General features: G+C 49.1%; 1 pseudogene; it reads right to left on the bottom strand.

The window, feature by feature from the left end:
* Positions 1–8,741: 8,741 nt before the first annotated feature.
* Positions 8,742–11,860, bottom strand: LOC142422912 (negative elongation factor A pseudogene; annotated as a pseudogene).
* Positions 11,861–17,628: the final 5,768 nt, after the last annotated feature.

Raw genomic sequence — 17,628 nt, 5'->3', positions numbered from 1 at the left:
CGCGCCAGGGAAGAAGAAGACCTTCTACAAGATGCTCAGACTCCGCGGCAGCGACAATGGGCTCAAACACAGCCACGCTGTGAGGATGGTGCGGCTGGGCCAAGTTTTGATCTGGCGTGGGACACACAGTCACTGACTAGGAACTGACTCGACAGCACTTGACAGCAACCACAATCCTCACGCCGCCCCTGAAGAGAAGAGGCGCGGCCATTAGGGGATGGGGAATTGTCGTTTGCTTGCCCCCCTCACCCCCCGGCACTCAGCCTCATTTCTTGCGGTCAAAATGCACAAAACCCAGCCCCGCAGCATCCACATTAAAAACATTTTCACTTCAGAGGCAAAGAGAGAAAAGGTGTTAGGCCACTTGTCTCCCAGGAGTGATCGTATTTTGGGTGGGTGAAGATTTTCATGGATGGTCTCTCTTCTGTTTTTGTCCCTTGTAGATTTTGAATGTGGCTGGATCCAGCTTTCAAGAGGCCTGAGTGGATCGTGTGAGGCACTAACTAACTGGTTTATAATTCAGGGTTTTCATGCTGAGATCTGTACTCACTTTAGCTTTAAACCATCTAAGATAGGAACCCTTTGTCTAATAGTCTATAAACGCACTGAAAGTGTATGGAAACTTGAATATGTACATCATTACCCTGGGGAGCTTGGCTGTAATTTTCACTAGCTCATGTGTGTATAAGAGTTATTTAAAACAAACAAACAAACAACAGCGGTCCTTTTTAATACAACTATCTGTTGTATTATTCCTATATTATAAAACACATTCTCCCCACTTTCTGTGATCCTCTCTCATAACTTTCGGTTGTCATTCCTAGACGTTAAAAAGAAACAGCAAACAAACACACACCCTAATGAACATTTGTTCAAGTCTTCAGCTTAGCTCCAGTTCTCAATCTTCTTTAGCTTTCATTGGCCTCAGATTGGGATCAAGTCCTACAAGTGCTCCCATTCTACAGAAGACCAAACTGAGGCCCAGAGATGCAGGGAGCTGCCCAAGGCTGATCTAGGAATTAGTCTCAGGCCTTTCTTATTCTGCGTGCCATTCTTTCCTAACTACACAGAGCTGAAATATTACTGCGTCACCTTGCTGCATCTGTCCCAAGTGCCTGAGAAGTTGTGTGCTGTGGGGGTGGAGAGAAATTCAGCTAAAGCAATAAATACACGAGGGAGTTAGTTTATGGTGCCAACCTGGCTGATAAACACGTGGGGTTAACTGAAGGGGAGAGGGATAAATGGCTCGGTGAGCCTCGCCTTTCTAGTTCTCGGGTCTCTTGCTTTGTGATGGTTGGACCAGGGTGCAGCTGCCTTAGCCAGTTCCTTGCTTCAGCTGGCAAGGCTCAGTTCCTGCAAGACATCCCCAAGGAGAAGCTACATGGACCTGCCCCGATGCAGCCCTGGGTGCTGGAGCAGCCGTGTGGAGACCCTGCCAGCGCTGAGATGCTTACACGTTCACTGATTCTGCTTTCCTCCTGCAGTCGGCATCATTGCAGGTGTTTTGTGAGATGGAGGAGGACTTTGTGGATTGGTATCGGACATATGGGTTAATGTTGGACCTGCGGGCTTGGGCAGCACTGGGTTGGGATGTTTTCTTGATGTGCACTTACCCTTTATATAAAACTCTCTCCTATACATGAGTTTCTGTGGATTTGTTTCTCTAAAGTACCCAGACTAGCACAATACTCAGTTTTCAGGGAAAGGGTTTGCTTCATTGCTTGACAACTTTCCTTTGGCGTATTTTCCTAGGGTCTGTGTGTGTGCTGTGACAGGGCACGGCGTTCCAGAAGTCATTGACAGGCTAGGGCAGTAAGGATCTTTCAAGGGGACATAGCCCTTTGCGGCCTATCCCAGCATGTCTCCTACCATAGGCAGTCTCTGTTTTCTCTTTACAGGGCCATGACTGAAAGGCGCTTTGCAGTTAAGTTCAAAAATCCACCCACTCTCACATTTTTCCAGCCCACGGTCTGTTTTCCTCCCCGCAGGCATTGTCCAATGCCACCGCTGTGGTATCGCCTGTGTTTGTAGCAATCGCCTGAGGACATACCTTAGACAGTTCAGGAGTTCACCTTTTTATTAAGTTCTGTACTCATTTGCCACCTGTGTTCTTCTTGGCCTGAATTGACATCTCCCAAGCCTTGGTAAACAGGCTGCAGGCTGCATGGAAATGGAGCCTGACCGATGCAAAGCTCAAGATCGATGTTGCTGTTTTCTCTTTAATCTGAATCTGAAGCTCCAGGAGTTCTGCTATGGTCCCTCCCTCTCCCACACACCTGGATCTGCTGTGACTTCCCAGCATAGACAGCAATCTGCCTCAGGGAAGGTCCCTGTGACCAGCACCTTCCCCACCCGTGTCTACAGCCCTCTTTCCTTCCTGCCTCTGCAGGCTGGTTATGTAAGTTTCCTGGTCTCGGAGCGGAGTGACTCAGCACCAAGGTGCTGCCCTGCTCTTTCCCAGTCTTGGACCACATGCTAGCCAGCACCAGGTCAGGGGCAAACGGGAATGACAAACAAGTCCACTAATCAAGACCAGCTGATCAGCCTTCGCTTCCCAGTCGTGTCTGGCTAGCCCAGGGAGACCACGGGAACCATCCTGGGGCAGTTGCAAACTAAGCCATGGGTGGAATTCTCCATCTGACTTCCTGTTCTCTCCTTATTCCACCTTTGGCTGAAGATCGTAGAAGCTTTCCATTCAGCTCCCCTTTTCCCCTGGGGCTTTTTGGTCTCACTGAACTGAATTCTCACCTCTGGGCTCAGGCAGGAGGTTACCCTGCTATAGGAAGATGTACCCTTGGGTCCTACGGGGCCTGGACTCCAACTCTCTCACTCTCAGCCCAGGTCCTAAGTGCACAGCAGGACATCAGTGTAGGGGCCACTGGCTAAAGCATGGTGGAGAGGGACACAGGGAAGACAGACTGGAGTGACGTTTGGCCTTGTCTCTTGCTCCCACAGTTACCGTCTCTGCGTTGACCTGGACCGTAGCACAGGCTCGGCCACTAGCTAGGCGTTCTGTGTCAGACAGTTCTCCTTGTTCTCTGTGCCTTGGGGATCCATCTGCGTGATACTGACTTTAGAATTGTCATTCAGTCAGTCAATCAATTCAATAAATATGTCACTAAGTACCAACTTTTTTGCTGACGCTTCCAAGCATTTGGATATGTTGCTAAGCAAGATGAAGTAATCCCTTCCGTTACGTGGGAAGGCTGCTTTCCAGAATGAGGGTAATTAACAAAAAAATAATTGGGCAAATAAGACAATTGGTGGTGGTGGTGTGGTCAGGTTGACCCTGGCCCAAGGTGACAGAGTAGAATTGCCCCATAGGCTTTATTGGCTGTCATACTTTTGGAAGTAGACAGTCAGGTCCTTTTCCCAAGGAGCCAGACCTGCTGGGTTGACCTGCTGGGCTCCTGGCTAAGATAATTACCCGTGGGTGTGATAAGGGCCGAGGAAGATAAATAGAATGATGAAATGGAGAGTAACTTGGAGGGCGGAGTAGGTAGATGTTCAGGGAAAGTTTCTTTGAGGAAGTGATCTGTCTTTACAAATTCTTCTTGGGGAGGCAAAGGGCATTTACAGAGGTCTAAATACAGGCATACACATAGTTAATATATTCATATATGATGATAGGGAAATAGATCTATGTTATTTATAGGTTTAATATTAAGGAAGCAGATGGACATTGGGCCCCTACACAAGTACACCCTCAATGCAAGAACACTTTGTTCTATTAAACTGGCATTCCATGATGCTCACCTTCCCGACACAATTGCTGAAGACAAAGTAGGTGCATAAGCAAATGTGGTGAAGAAAGCTGAGGTGCCCAGCTATCAAAAGATAAAGAGTCTGAAGTCTTAAAGGCTTGAAGATAAACAAGTGACCATCTAGCTCAGAAGCAACAAAGCCCACGTGGAAAAAGCACACCAGCCTGTGTGATCATGAAGTGTCCATAGGATTAGGTATCAGGCATCAAAGACCCAGGCAAAAAAATCATATCATTGTGAATGAGCGGAGTGCGGAGTGGGGACCCAAAGCCCATCTGTAGGCAACTGGATATCCCCTTAGAGAAGGGTCTCAGGGAGGAGACAAGCCAGTCAGGGTGCAGTATAACAATGATGAAATGTACAACTTTCCTTTAACGTCCTCCCCCTACGCCCCCCCAACAATCATGATCCCAATTCTACCTTACAAATCTGGCTAGACCAGAGGATGTACACTGGCACCGATAAGAGCTGGAAACACAGGGAATCCAGGACAGATAAACCTCTCAGGATCAGTAATGAGAGTAGTGATACCAGAAGGGGAAGGGGAAGGTGGGGAAGAAAGGGGGAACGGATCACAAGTATCTACATAGAACCCCCTCTCTGGGGGACGGACAACGGAAGAGTGGGTAAAGGGAGACATTGGATAGTGTAATACATGAAAAATAATAATTCATAAATTATCAAGGGTTCGTGAGGGGGGAGGATGTGGAAGGGAAGGGAAAAATGAGGAACTGACAACAAGGGCTCAAGTAGAAAGAGTTTTGAGAATGATGAGGGCAATAAATGTACAAATGTGCTTGACACAATGGATGTGTGGATTTTGATGAGTTGTACGAGCCCCCAATAATTTTTTTTTTTAAATCCTACTTGGGAGCTGAGAAGGTGTCCGTCCTGTAAGCTGGGGGAAGAGGTCTCCAGTCTAAATTGCATGCATTCCATATATTAAAAAGCAAAGATAAAAAGAAAAAAAAAGCTAAGATGTCACTTTGCAGACTACAGTGTGTCTGACCCAACCCATGGTATTTTCAATGACCTCATAAACATGGGAAAGCTGGACAATGAATAAGGAAGACCTCAGAGAAACTGGATCGTGGCCTAGACAAATATGCTTGGAAAAGTAGAGGCTCGGCAAAATTAAAAAAAAAAAAAAAGGAAGTCCCCCAAAGAGATGGTTTCACAGGGAGACGGATTGACACAGTGGCTGCAACCATGGACTCAAAGCCAGTAATGGTTGTGAAGTTGGCGCCGATTTGGCAGTGTTTTGTTCTGCTATGAGTCAGAACTGACTCTAACAACAACAAACACATACATGTGTGTGAGTGTGTAAATAGATGTGACTGCTACTGCTAGTTTCTGTTGAATTCATTTATGCACGCCAGGTGGGCAGAACAGAACCTGTTCCACAGGGTTTTCAATGCTGGGCTCGTTCAGAGCAAATCAATAGGCCTCTGGGTAGGTGTGACCTTTCAGCTAGTAGTTGAGCACTAAATTGTGTGCACCACCCAGGAAATCCTTGAATTATGAGGTCATATGTAAAAGTGCTTTAAAAGCATGTAGTAGAACATAGATGTCAAATTTTACTTAAGTAACTGTCCTTATTCTCTGTGGCTTTGCCCCACCACATCACTTGATCAGAATCTAGAGTTGACACACTGACTGGTGTCCAGAAAGGAATCATCAGGGACCCTTTATGGTCACGTGGGAAGGCTAATGCTAGATCTCCAGGTGGGTGGCGCGTGTGTGCTCGTGCATGTGTGTCTTAGTTATCTCATGTTGCTGTAACAGAGATCCCCCAGATGGATGGATTTATTCTCTCACAGTTTAGAAGACAGGAAGTCCAAATTTAGAATGCTGGCTCAAGAGGAAGTCTTTTTCTCTCTGTTGCCTCTGGAGGAAGGTTCTTTGAATATTCAGCTTCCACTTCCTGGTTGGAAGCAAGATGAGGCTTTGCACTTTTCTAGTTACAGTTTTGGAAGCTCACAGAGGCGGTCCTACTGTGTCCTATAGGGCCGCTATGAGTCAGAGCGCTTCCACGTTTCAGGTGTGTTCATCTCTATCCCATGTATCTTGCTCCATCTCTCGCTCTGCTCCTCTGTTTACTCTTTCCTATTTCGACTCCATATATACGCGTCCTACATGAGTCCTATCTTATGAACAGAGTAGAAACAATTTGTTTCCAAATGGAATTTTAACCACAGATGTAAAAACCCAAGCCAAGCTCACTGCCAATTCTGACTCACAGCGAGTCCCATAGGACAGAGTGGAACTTGCCCTGTGGGTTCTGAAACTATGGGAGCAGAAATCACCATCTTGGTCCCTTAAAGCACGTGGTGGTTTAAAATTGCTGACCTTGCTGTTAGCAGGCCCACTCATAAACCACCAAGACATTAAGGTTCCATCACAAAGGACTAAACTCAAAGCTCACTGCCATTGAATCAATTTTGATTCACAGTGTGCCTGTACGATGGGTAGAACCGCCCCTGTGAGTTTCTGAGGCTCTTTATGGAAACAGCAAGCCTTATCTTTCCCCTGGGAACAGATGGTGGTTTCGAACTTCTGACCTTGAAGTTAGTAGTCCAGCTACCAGGGTTCCTAACTTGTAGTAGGTGTAGAAGCTAGGATTTGCAAAACATTTTGAGGGACTCATTTAATCATTCATTGTGGATGTGGTTGAAGGAGGGTTGGCTCCCTTTGTGGACGTGGTGACCCAATCTTTACAGGAAGTCTTATTCCTCTCTCACAGCGCTGTGTCCACCTGTGTCTATTCTTTGTCATCCTTTGTTGACTGGTATTTATGGATTACTTGTTCAGAGACAGGGGTTATTTTGTGGGCAGACTGCTCCCCCTTTCCTCTGAGTAAGGATTCAGGAAGTCATAGCACCCCACACTCCGGGTCCTGGTCCCTCAGGGGCCACCTCCTCCAGTCTTTCCATGTTTGCACTATTGTTGGTTGAAGTCCATTTTCCTTATGGTTTTGTGCTAAAGCTAGACCCCTCAGGGATATTGCGAGGTTCCAAGCTCTCACGGTATCTGTACATGTGTACCATTGCCCCTAGTGGGGTCAGAATGTTTCAGCCAAGTGCTTCCTCAGTGGAGGCAGGTCCAGAGGCAAGTGGCATTTTGGAGATGTCTCTCTCTCGAGGAATTGTATGCTTCCGTTCTCTCTGGGCCCCGTTCCTCAAAGCCTAGAGACTGACAGGCAGCCCCCGTAACAGGGTTTCCACAAGTCAACCATGGGCCTGAGGTCAGAGTTACTCTTTCTGCCCTACTGCCTTTGCTAGCTTTCATTTTATATTGCCATAAAAATATACACAACGTGACATTTGCCAATCCAATATTCCTGATGGGTACCATTCAATAAAATTAATGACACCCATCATGCTGTAAAACCACCACTGATGTCCATTGCCACATTTTTCCATCTCCATAAGCAAAAATTCAATGCAAGTCATTTTTATCACTAAGTTATGATCTGTGTGTTTATCTACTCTGCTGTTCGTGCCGTCAAATCGGTTCCGACTCCGATCCACACTAATAGAATGGTCCTGCACCTCCAGCACAATTGTTTTGCTGGCTGAGTCTGTTGATGCTGCCACTTCATCTTGCAGTCAATTCATCTCATTGAGGGTCTCCCTCTTTTTTGCTGTCCCTCTACCAAGCATGATGTCCTTCTCCAGGGACTGGTTTCTTCTGATAATAGGTACACAGTATGTGAGATAAAGTCTCATCGTCCTTGCTTCTAAGGAGAATTCTGGCTGGATTTCTTCCAAGACAGTTGTTCTTTTGTCAGTTCCTGGTACTTTCCATATGTTTTGCCAGCATCATAATTCAAATGGATCAGTTCTTTCTCGGTCTTTCTTGTGCAGTGTCCAATTGTCACACGCATATGAAGTGACTGAAAATCCCAGGGCTTGAGTCAGGCACACTGTAGTCCTCAGAGTAACACCCATGCTTTTTGCCACTTTAAAGAGCTCTTGACTAGGGACAAATATGTTTGGTGCAATTGGTGGATGGCTAGTTTAAGAGTTGTAAGAGTTCTCGATAAAATTATCTTTTAATAAAAATTAATGATAATAAAACAAAGCGGTATCGTACAGCAAATTTACACAATGAAATGTATCATTTTATTTCTTGACTGCTTTTCCAGGAGCACTGGTTGAGGATCTAAGCAGGATGGAATTCTGGACAATTTCCCCCACTCATCATGATGCTGCACACTGGTCAGCAGTGAGGTTGGGTCTTCCTTACATCGAGTTGTGATCCATACTGCAGGCTGCAGTCTTTGATCTTCATCAGCAAGGGCTTCAAGTCCTCCTCATTTTTAGCACATCTCAGCTTGTTAATAAGCCTTCCTCCAATCCTTGATGCTGCATCCTTCTTCATACACTCCAGCTTCTCTGATTACTTGCTCAGCATTTTAGCAGTCGCTGCTTGGGAGAAAGATGCGGCTACTGCTCATGTGAAGATTGGCTCCAACATCCTATGTAGCTTTAGGGTCACTGCGTCAGCATTGACTGCATGGTGTTTTCGGCAAGCCTTTCCCAGAGTTCTGCTCTCTTCAATTCACATCAGTTTTGGCGTCTCTGGGGCACTCAAATCCTGTTTCTTGTGTTCTTTGACTTTCGGGAACATCAACTACACAGTCTGAAGGGCACCATCAGGGTTACAGGGTGGATCGGGGAAGGTTCCCCTAACAACCCCAGCTACCCAACTTTCCCGGTCTTTTTCTCACCAGTATTGTTTTTAACTTTAACATATCTTCATAGTAAACCCCCATGATCATCCTGTAGCTATGAAGATCTATTAATAGTTTCCTTTTCGCTTCTCCCAAAGCACTGCCCTAACCTTTTGAGCTGGCCTCTGCCTTAGATTTGGTCAGATTCCCTTAGAAGCCACTGGTTTTGTTTATTATTTTTTAAGGCACATTAATGAGACTAAGGAAAGTCTATTTCTGAGAAAGCTTGTCCGTAGCCACCCACTGATGTCAGAGACATGTTTAAACATTTTGTTTGGAATACCCCCACGCATGTATGACCTCCAGCCCTAGCAGCAGCACTATTTTTAACTTTTTATTGTGAATTGGGCATAGGATCCCAGAGCACATCAGTTTTCCATTCAACAAGTCACGCATATGTTTTGTCACGTCACTGATTGTATAATTCCCACAATGTAACATTACTTATCTTGCTTTCAATCCTTGGGTTCTCTTATTTCTAGTCCTCCCTTTTTCCTAACTCTTCTGAACTTGCTCCTTGGGTAAATGCTGCCCTTTTGATCTCAAAAGGTTGGTTATTCTAAGGTGTGCACACATCCCGCGTGTTACTATTCCCCTTATAGACCTATTATTTGGCAAAAAATGGGGCCACAAGGGTGGCTTCAGTGACAACCCTGCAGGATGACTAAGAGCCAAAGGCTTGGGATTCTCCACCAGTCTCTAGCTGACCAGTCCACCTGGTCTATGGTTTTGAGTGTTGTGCCACATTTCCCTCCCATTCTATACAGGGCCTGCTAATGTGATCCCTTTCTGAACAGCTGGTCCCAGTAGCCAGCCACCATCTAGTTCTTCTAGCCTCAGGGTCGTCAAGACTGGTATTTGTGTGGCCCATTAGTCCACAGGACTATTTTCATGTGCCTTTGATTGTATTCCCTCTTCTTTCTCCTGGAAAGGGAGAGACCAATAGTTGCACCGGAGGTAGCTACTCAGGAGCCTCCAAGACCTCAGTCTAGTAACAATACTTTTTGATTTATCCTCATATACCTAAAGCTTATTATTAGCTTTACTGATATAAACAATATGCACTACATATTTATAAATAATTTTAAAATACAATCTTAAGTGGATTCCGTATCTTTTTTTTCTCGAGAAAAGCTCAACTTTAATTATTCAGATTGTTTCACAAAGAAAATAGGGGCTGAAGACCCAGTTTGAAATGCTTACAATTACGCAAAAGTACAAAACTCCCGGTGGGTGCATGGCCCTGGGTGGGTGAGGGAGGGGGAAGGGAGGGATCCACTCCTTCCTCTCTGGCCCTGGACGCCATCTTTGGTCCCCTGGGGATGGGAGCATTGAGCTGGCGAATGGGAACCCTTGGTCTTGGTCCATGGGATTCTTCCCCGAATAAGAAAGGTTGCAGGCAGCCAACAGTGCTGTTGCTAAAACGAGGGCATTCCAACGTTTGGTTAAAGTTCAAAAACGCCATAGTGAATCAAAGAAACTGTTAAAAACACACAAAAAAGAACTCACATTAAAATAACAAAACAAAAGCCCAGAACCACCCAGAGAAATGAACCTATCCATTTAAATCGGCTGGTCTCGCCTACACGTCGGTAAAGCTGGGCAGAGCGCTGCCAGGCGTGTCCGTCTGCTCAGCCAAGCCAGCACGGCCTTCTCTCCCAGGGGGTCCCCTCCACCCCCAGCCGAGGCCTGCAGGGGCGGCGGCGGCCGCCTAGGGCGCGTTGGTCATGGGCTTGTACTTCTTGAAGCGTGTCCACTGGCCCGTGGCGTAGTTCATCTCGAACACCGTGTCCACCAGCATGGTGGTGCTGCCCTGGCCGTCTGCTTTGGGCAGGTCCTCGGTGTGCTCGCTCAGCTTGATCTGGATCACGTCGCCCTGCTCCTGGCAAGGGTTCTCTCGGGAGCCCGCCATGAAGCCCAGGATGAGCGCCTTCTCGGGCCGCGTGACTTTGTTGGCCGTCTTGAACATCTCCTGCGCGGCGAACATCTGCTCCCTGGTCAGGGACAGGTTCTTCTTGGGCTGGGCCTGCGAGGCCACCACGGGCACCGCCAGCACCTGGGCCGCGGGGGCCGCGGGCGTCAGGGGCGCGCCGGGGACGGCCGGCGTCGGAGCGGCCACGGCCACGGCCACGGCCACCGCTGCGGCCTGGCTCTGGCCGCCGCTGCCCACGGCCGCCCGCGGCTTGAACGGCGCCTGCAGCGCGGGGCTGGGCGCGCCGGGCTCCTCGGGGACCCGGCCGGCTTCGCGGGCGGGCGCGGCGGCGGGGGGCGCCTCGGGGGGCCCGGGGGCGTAGGCGGCGGCGGGCAGCCCGCTGGGCGCGGCGGGCAGGTAGCTGGTGGAGGGCAGCGGCGGCGGCTCGCCGGCGACCAGGGCCCCCAGCTTGGGCGTGGCCACCAGGCCGGCCGCGTAGTCCGGCGTGGCGTTCTCGGCGGGGGCGGCGGCGGCCGCGGGGGCGGCCTCCTCCTTGGCCGGCCGCTCGGCGCCCTCGGGCTCCGCCGCCTTCCGCCGCCTCTTGGCCTCGCGGCCGGCGCCCACGGCGTCCAGCTCGGAGATGTCGAGCAGCTTCACGCCGCGCTCCTTGCGCTGCGGCGTCCTCGACGGCGGGAGCGGCGCGCGGCCCCCGGGCGCGGCGGCGGCGGCGGCGGCGGCGCGGCAGGGCGCCTGCTTGGGGATGCCCTTGAGCGGCGTGCTGGTGTCCAGCTTGCGGCGCAGCCCGCGGCCCTTGGCCAGGAAGGGCACGCCCGCGCCGCGCCGCAGCTGCTGCGCCGCCTCGCCGGACTTGTGCAGCAGCTCGGCGCGCAGCGTGGCGCTCTTGGGCTTGCGCTTCAGCTGGAAGTGCTTCACGGGCGGCGCCAGCGGGCCCGCCTGCGTGGCCAGCGCGCTCTTGTTGAGGTAGCGGCACTCCAGCGGCAACATGGCGGCCGCCTCGCACTCGCCCACCTTCTCCCGCAGCTCGCCCAGGAGCTCCTGCACGCCGGGGTTGCGGGCCGCCAGCGCCACGTTCAGCGCGCCCGAGTCGGGGAAGGGCTTCAGGATGTCGGCCACCATGAGCACCCACGGGTCCGAGTCGAGGCTGGCGAGCCGCAGGATGTCGGCCAGCGCGCCCTTCATCTCGTCCACCGTGCGCCGCGGGAGGTGCAGCGTCCCGAGCAGCAGCTTCAGCTTCACGGGCGACGAGAGGCCCGGGAAGCACAGGCGGACGTTGTCGACGACCGCGGCCGAGAGCAGCGCCGCGATGCTGGGCGGCGCCCACAGCTCGTCGGCCGCCCCCAGCTTGTTGTGCAGCCACAGGCCCGTGTCGCTCTCCCGCATGGACGCCATCTTGGGGGCGCGGCGCCGCGCGGGCGGCCGGGAGGCGGGCCTGGCCGCGCCGCCGCCTCTGGGCGCTTCCTCCGGGGTCGCGCCGCTTCCGCGCTCGCCACCCGATGCCCCGCCCCCCAACGTTGAAAACAAAACTTTAAGAAATTGTCGTTAGGGCCGACCGGGCGTGGCCAGCTCGCTGTGAAGTCCTGAAACGGGAACCGGGGCGCTCACTTGTAATGGTGGCCCATTTCCATGCTGGAAATCCTCCCACCGTGCTCTTTTCTGCTGCTGTCGTCTTTTTCAAATGGTAAATTGGAGGAAGGCCTTCGGAGCAGACGATCCATTCAACACTGGTCCAGTAATTCATCCTGCTTTTGTTTCAGCTCGCCCGCTGCCATCCCCTGTGGTTCCCGTTTCCATTCCTAATCTGTATTTTCCTTAGGCCAGCGCTGCCCCTTTTCATCCGACACGGGGTGAGGTCAGTGCCAGACCTGACGGGGGACTCAGGGCCCATAGGTCTTGAGGTTCCCCCATCCTCTTATCTAATCAGGTCTCTTTATCATTTTGAAATGTGTTCCATCTTTTTCTCCCGCTGTATCCGGAACTTTCCAATACACCCCCTTTGGGAGCACTTGCTAGTGGTAGCTGGCTGTCACCTCAGGGTTGGGGAAGATCCTGCCCTGGGACCATATCAGACCCTCAAAATCATCCATCCACTTAACATCACACCCCTCAGCGGAGAGAAGCCGTCCAGGCATAAACCGATACATTCAACTCATCACTTCCAAATTAATTTACTATTCAGGCCATTGATGTGTATCGTGTCCCTATATAATGGCATGCTACTTTACATCTCTTTTTTCTTTCCACTCTGATAGGTAGGTTTATTGTGCCAACCTGGCTAATAGGAACATGTGGGATTAAGAAGATCACAGTTTGATTGGGGGGCAAATTACTAAGTACTTACATTGTGCCAGATAGGAGTAGCCTAGGTTAGAAGGGAGGTACAGGAAGCCTATGGAATTGGGGGCCACCCTCTTTTAACAAAAAACATTTTATTAGGGGCTCATACAACTCTTATCATAATCCATACATCAATTGACTTTACATCTCTTTTGAACCCATTTCATGATACCATGTTGGTAGCTTGAAATTGATTATGGTGCTCATGTTTTCAAAGCTTCTGAACAGCATCAAAGGTCCTACGACAGGTCTCTCTCATCCAGTGGAAAAAGAATGCTGAACTTTGAAAGACAAATGGAAACAATTAGTCCAGTGGAGTTAATCAAATGTTTGACCAGGACGGCAGTTGAATAATGTCGTACTCGCATGGCCCTTGGTGGAAAAAAGGTTCCCCACCTTCGATCTGGTTCTTCTGGTCTCTGGGTTGTGGAGATTCATGTTTGTGTGGTCCCTTAGCCCACTGTACTAATTATTTCCATATGTCTTTCAGTGTTCAGCCCTATTCCATAGGGCTGCCATGAGTAAGAACCGACTGAATGACAGGGTGTTTCATTTTTTAAGTCATAAATATGAAGTCAGGCTGTGTGTCCTGTGCTGAAGAGTATAATGTGGGAAACGCGGGGGAAAGTGAAGAGAGCTGGGCATGTGTATGAGGTTTTGAAACACATTAGACGGGACTTACCTTCCACAGATAGGCCTTCTTGATGTTTAAATTGTGTATGTGGCTGTGTTAGGTAGGGAGAATCGGGCCGGGGATTGTCCCTCTTCATGCCTGACGGCCCCCTGGCGGAGGCTGGAGGAGAGCCAGGCGAGCCTTAGCCAGCCATAAAGACTACTGGGCATGTGCCAGTCCAAGCCCGCGTGAGATGGGTGGGTGGTATACCTGGACACCCCAAACTAGGACCAGGTGGGCTTAATTCAGCCAATGGGGTAAAACAATACCTTCGACCATGCCTCCCAGCCAGAGGTGTCAACTACCCTGACCAGGAGACCCCTTGCCTTTCTTCCTCACCCTTCCATGCCTCGGTCTCTCTGGCCTCAGGCTGCCACGTGTGGCTGTGCAGTCTCACAAGGTTGCCTGTGCTCAGTGACTGTAAAACCTGAAACTTCTTCCGTCCTTTATAAAAACCCACTTGGATCACAAACCAGGCTTTGGTGTGCATATGAATTCTTTCTCATGCGAAGCCGACAACTGAGGTCCCACCTGAGAACCCTACTAGCTGCAGTGAGTGAAACGGGTTGCTCGCAGTACATAATCACAAGGGTAAGGGAGATTGTTTGGTTTAAGAAGGAGTCGACTGCAGTGACCTATCGTGTTTGGGGCATTTTGTTAAGAGATGTAAACAAAACTGATGATTGAATAGCTGGCGGGACACATCCCAAAACAGAACAGATCCTACAGGACTCCCTTCATGAATTCCCATTGCTCTCAGTAAAAATCTGAATTCTGCCCTCACCCACACAACCTTGTGCAACCTGGGTACTGCCCACCTCACAGACCTTCTAATTTATTCCTGCCTCTTGACCCTCTTTCTCCTGTTCTCGCAGAAGGGAACGGAAGTGACCCAAAGGACTGGTCCCCCACTCTTCCTTCCAGATGTGAAGCTGCTCCATGGAGTTGACCTTCACCTCTGCCAGGGGGCTTTTTAATGGGGCAGGGACTGGGGGGGGTGGGTGGCAAGAGGCAGCCAGGAAGGTGGGAGCCAGGGGAACATCGAATGGAATTTTCCTCTGGAAAGCCGTTGGAAAGGAAACAGATTTGAACATTGCACCCCTGGTTGCTTAGATCTGATAGCTAAGTGATTTTGGCTTCAGTTTCTTGTAATTATTAACACCTGCCAGAGCTTCCATGCTTTGGGAACTGGTATAGCTGTGGTGATGGAACAGGAAAAAGCCTTTCCCAAATCCTCTCAGCAAATTAAGGGACACAAACGTTCCTGTTTTGAAACGGTGCTTGTAACAAAACACCCATGTTGGGTAAAGGGACAATGTTCACATAAGTTACCCTAGAGATACAACAGAAATTGTGCTTTTAGCTTAGTCAGTAGAGACCAAGGACTCAAGAGGCAGCCCCAAGGGAGAATGTGGTGTCTTGTCTAACTCATCACGCCCCTCTGACACCACAGGGCAAATTGTCTGCATTCCTCATTTTACTTGGACTAAGTTGGATCTGATAACCCAGTAGGTCAAAGAGCCATAGTTCCCGTTTACCGTGCTCATAACTGAACAACTTGCAACACCATGACTTGGGCTTTTTAACTTGTTGCCAGAAGCTAGACTTGGTTTGTCTCGGCTTCTCTCCTCCTTTCCTGCTTCTCTACCCCCCCTCCCCTTTCTTCTTTTCCCTCACCTTCTCCTTCACCTGCCTCATTCCTCCCTTTTTGGCTGAGTCCTGGCTTTGATGCCAGCAGGAAAAGACAAGGACAACAGGAGGAGAGCAGGGACGGTTGAGAGTTGCCACACTGCCCCAGGTGTGAGGCAAGAGCTTGCGAGTATTCCTTTTTGTGACCGGGGCACTCCATAGAACGTCAAAATAAGAAGAGGCCTCGGGGATTACCCTGGCCCACCTTCTTGTTTTAGGCAGAAAAAGGCAGAATGTCAAACGGTAAACTCTTGCAAAGGGCAATTAATCAGAGGGCTGATTCTCCTACTCCAGTTTCCCAAACCCTTTGCCTTGAGTAGATCCAGACTCAGGGTGAACGCTTGTGCTGAAGAGTCACACTCACTGCCATTGAGTCGATCCCGACTGACAGCGACCCTATCGGACAGGGTAGAACTGCCTCTGCGGGTTTCTGAGACTCTTAACTCTTGACAGGAGTAGAACTAATGAATAGTTTTCTGGCCTGTAAGCTTAATGGAAGCAAATCACCTGGACTTTCCTCTTAGTGTCTTTAAGTCGCCATCCGTAGGTCAGTAGCCAAGCACAAATCATTTTGCCACTTAGGAACCTCTGGAATATTATTCGTTAAGTAATTTCGTGGGTGCTTATGTAATTGGAAGAGATCTATATGCATGCTCATTCTAAAGAAAGATCATCCAGAATTCAAAATGTACTGAACAGTCCTATTTATATCACACACAAGTAAAATTTTGCTGAAGATAATCCAACAACAGTTTACAGCAGCACACTGGCAGGGAACTTCTAGGCCTCAGAAATTCAAGCTAGATTCAGAAGCGGAATGAAACAAGAATATTATTGCTGATGTTAGCTGGATCTTGGCTGAAAGAGAAGAAAGATGTTTACCTTGTATAGAAGTTTTGAGTGTGTAGATCATAACAAACGTGGATAACACGGGAAGAACGGGAATTCCAGAACAGTTCAGGGTGCTCACAGGACTCCTGTACATAGACCAAGAAAACAGGACAAGGGGCCATGGTATCATGTAAGACCAGGAAGTGTGCGTCCAAGTTGTATACTTGCAGCATACTTAATCTGTAGACTGAGCAAATCATTCAAGAAGCTGAACCATATGAAGCAGAATGAGGAAGGCATCAGAATTGGGAAAAGACTCGTTTTAACAACCTGCCATATGCAGGTGACATAACCTTCCTGCTGAAAATGAGGAGGATTGGAGGCCCTTCCTGATGAAGATTGAGATTGCAGCCTGCACTGTGGATTACAACTCAATGTAAAGAAGATAAAGATCTTCACAACTGGACCAAAAAGGTAACATCATGATAAATGGAGAACAGATTGAAGTTGCCTAAGATTTCATCTTGCTTGGTTCCACAATTGGTGCTCATTGAAGCTGCAGTTAAGAGATCAAATACTGCATTGCATGGGTTGACCTGCTGCACAAGACCTCTTTAAAGTGCTGAAAAATGTGGATGCTCTTTTGGGGACTAAGGTGTGCCTGACCCAAGCCTTGATATTTTCGATTACCTCATATGCATGTGAAAGCCGGACATTGATTTAAGAAGAACAAAAAATGGATTCACTTAAATTATGGTGTTGGCAGACAATATAGAAAAGTACCCAAAAAAGAATAAACAAATCTGTCTTGGAAGAAGTATAGCCAGAATGCTCATTAGAAGCAAGGACGGTGAGATTTTTATCTCAATAGTTTGGACATGTTATCAAGAGAGACTAGTCCCTGGAAAAGAACATCATGCTTGGCCAAGGAGAAGGTCAGTGAAAGGAGACAGATTGATCCAGTCACTGCAACAATGGGCTCAGACAGGCACAAGGATAGTGAGGGGAGGGAGGACTGGGCAGTTTTCTTTTCTGTTGGATATAGGGTTGCCAAGAGGGGAACGGACTTCACGGTACCTCACTAGAATCCATTCTATAGAATCCACTCATTTTGGAAGAAGTCATGGTGATTCAGTGGTTACAGCAATTAGTGGCCAATCAAAAAGCAGGTGGTTCGAACCCACCCATCACTTTGCAGGAATAAATGTTAACAACCTGCTTCTGTTACAGCCCTGGAAACCGAATGGGGCAGTTCTACTCTGTCGTTTGGGGTTGTTGTGAGTTGTAATCAACTTGATAGCAGTGTGTGTGTGTATGTGTGTGTGTGGTGTGTCCCCCAAGCAGTTAAGACTCAGCTACAAACTGAAAGGTCGGCTGTTGCACCCAACCAAGAGGCTCTGGGGGAGGATGACCTGCTGATCTGCTTCCGTAACGTTTACAGCCTAGAATACCCCACGGGCCAGTCACACGGTGTGGCTATGAGTTGAAAGTCACTTGACAGCACACAAGATATATCTGAACTCGTCTGACTCTCCTTCACTTTCATGCGGCTGTTCTGTCCAACCTGACCACACCTCAGATTCGGTCGCCATCGCTCCCTGGATTACAGGCAGGCAGGCAGGCTAGTTCTGAGTCTCTAGAAATGAAATGCATCCACAATATGGTCTCC

This window comes from Tenrec ecaudatus, chromosome 1, assembly GCF_050624435.1.
Source record: "Tenrec ecaudatus isolate mTenEca1 chromosome 1, mTenEca1.hap1, whole genome shotgun sequence".
Classification (NCBI taxonomy): Eukaryota; Metazoa; Chordata; class Mammalia; order Afrosoricida; family Tenrecidae; genus Tenrec; species Tenrec ecaudatus.
This window is presented reverse-complemented; position numbering and strand designations above follow the sequence as displayed.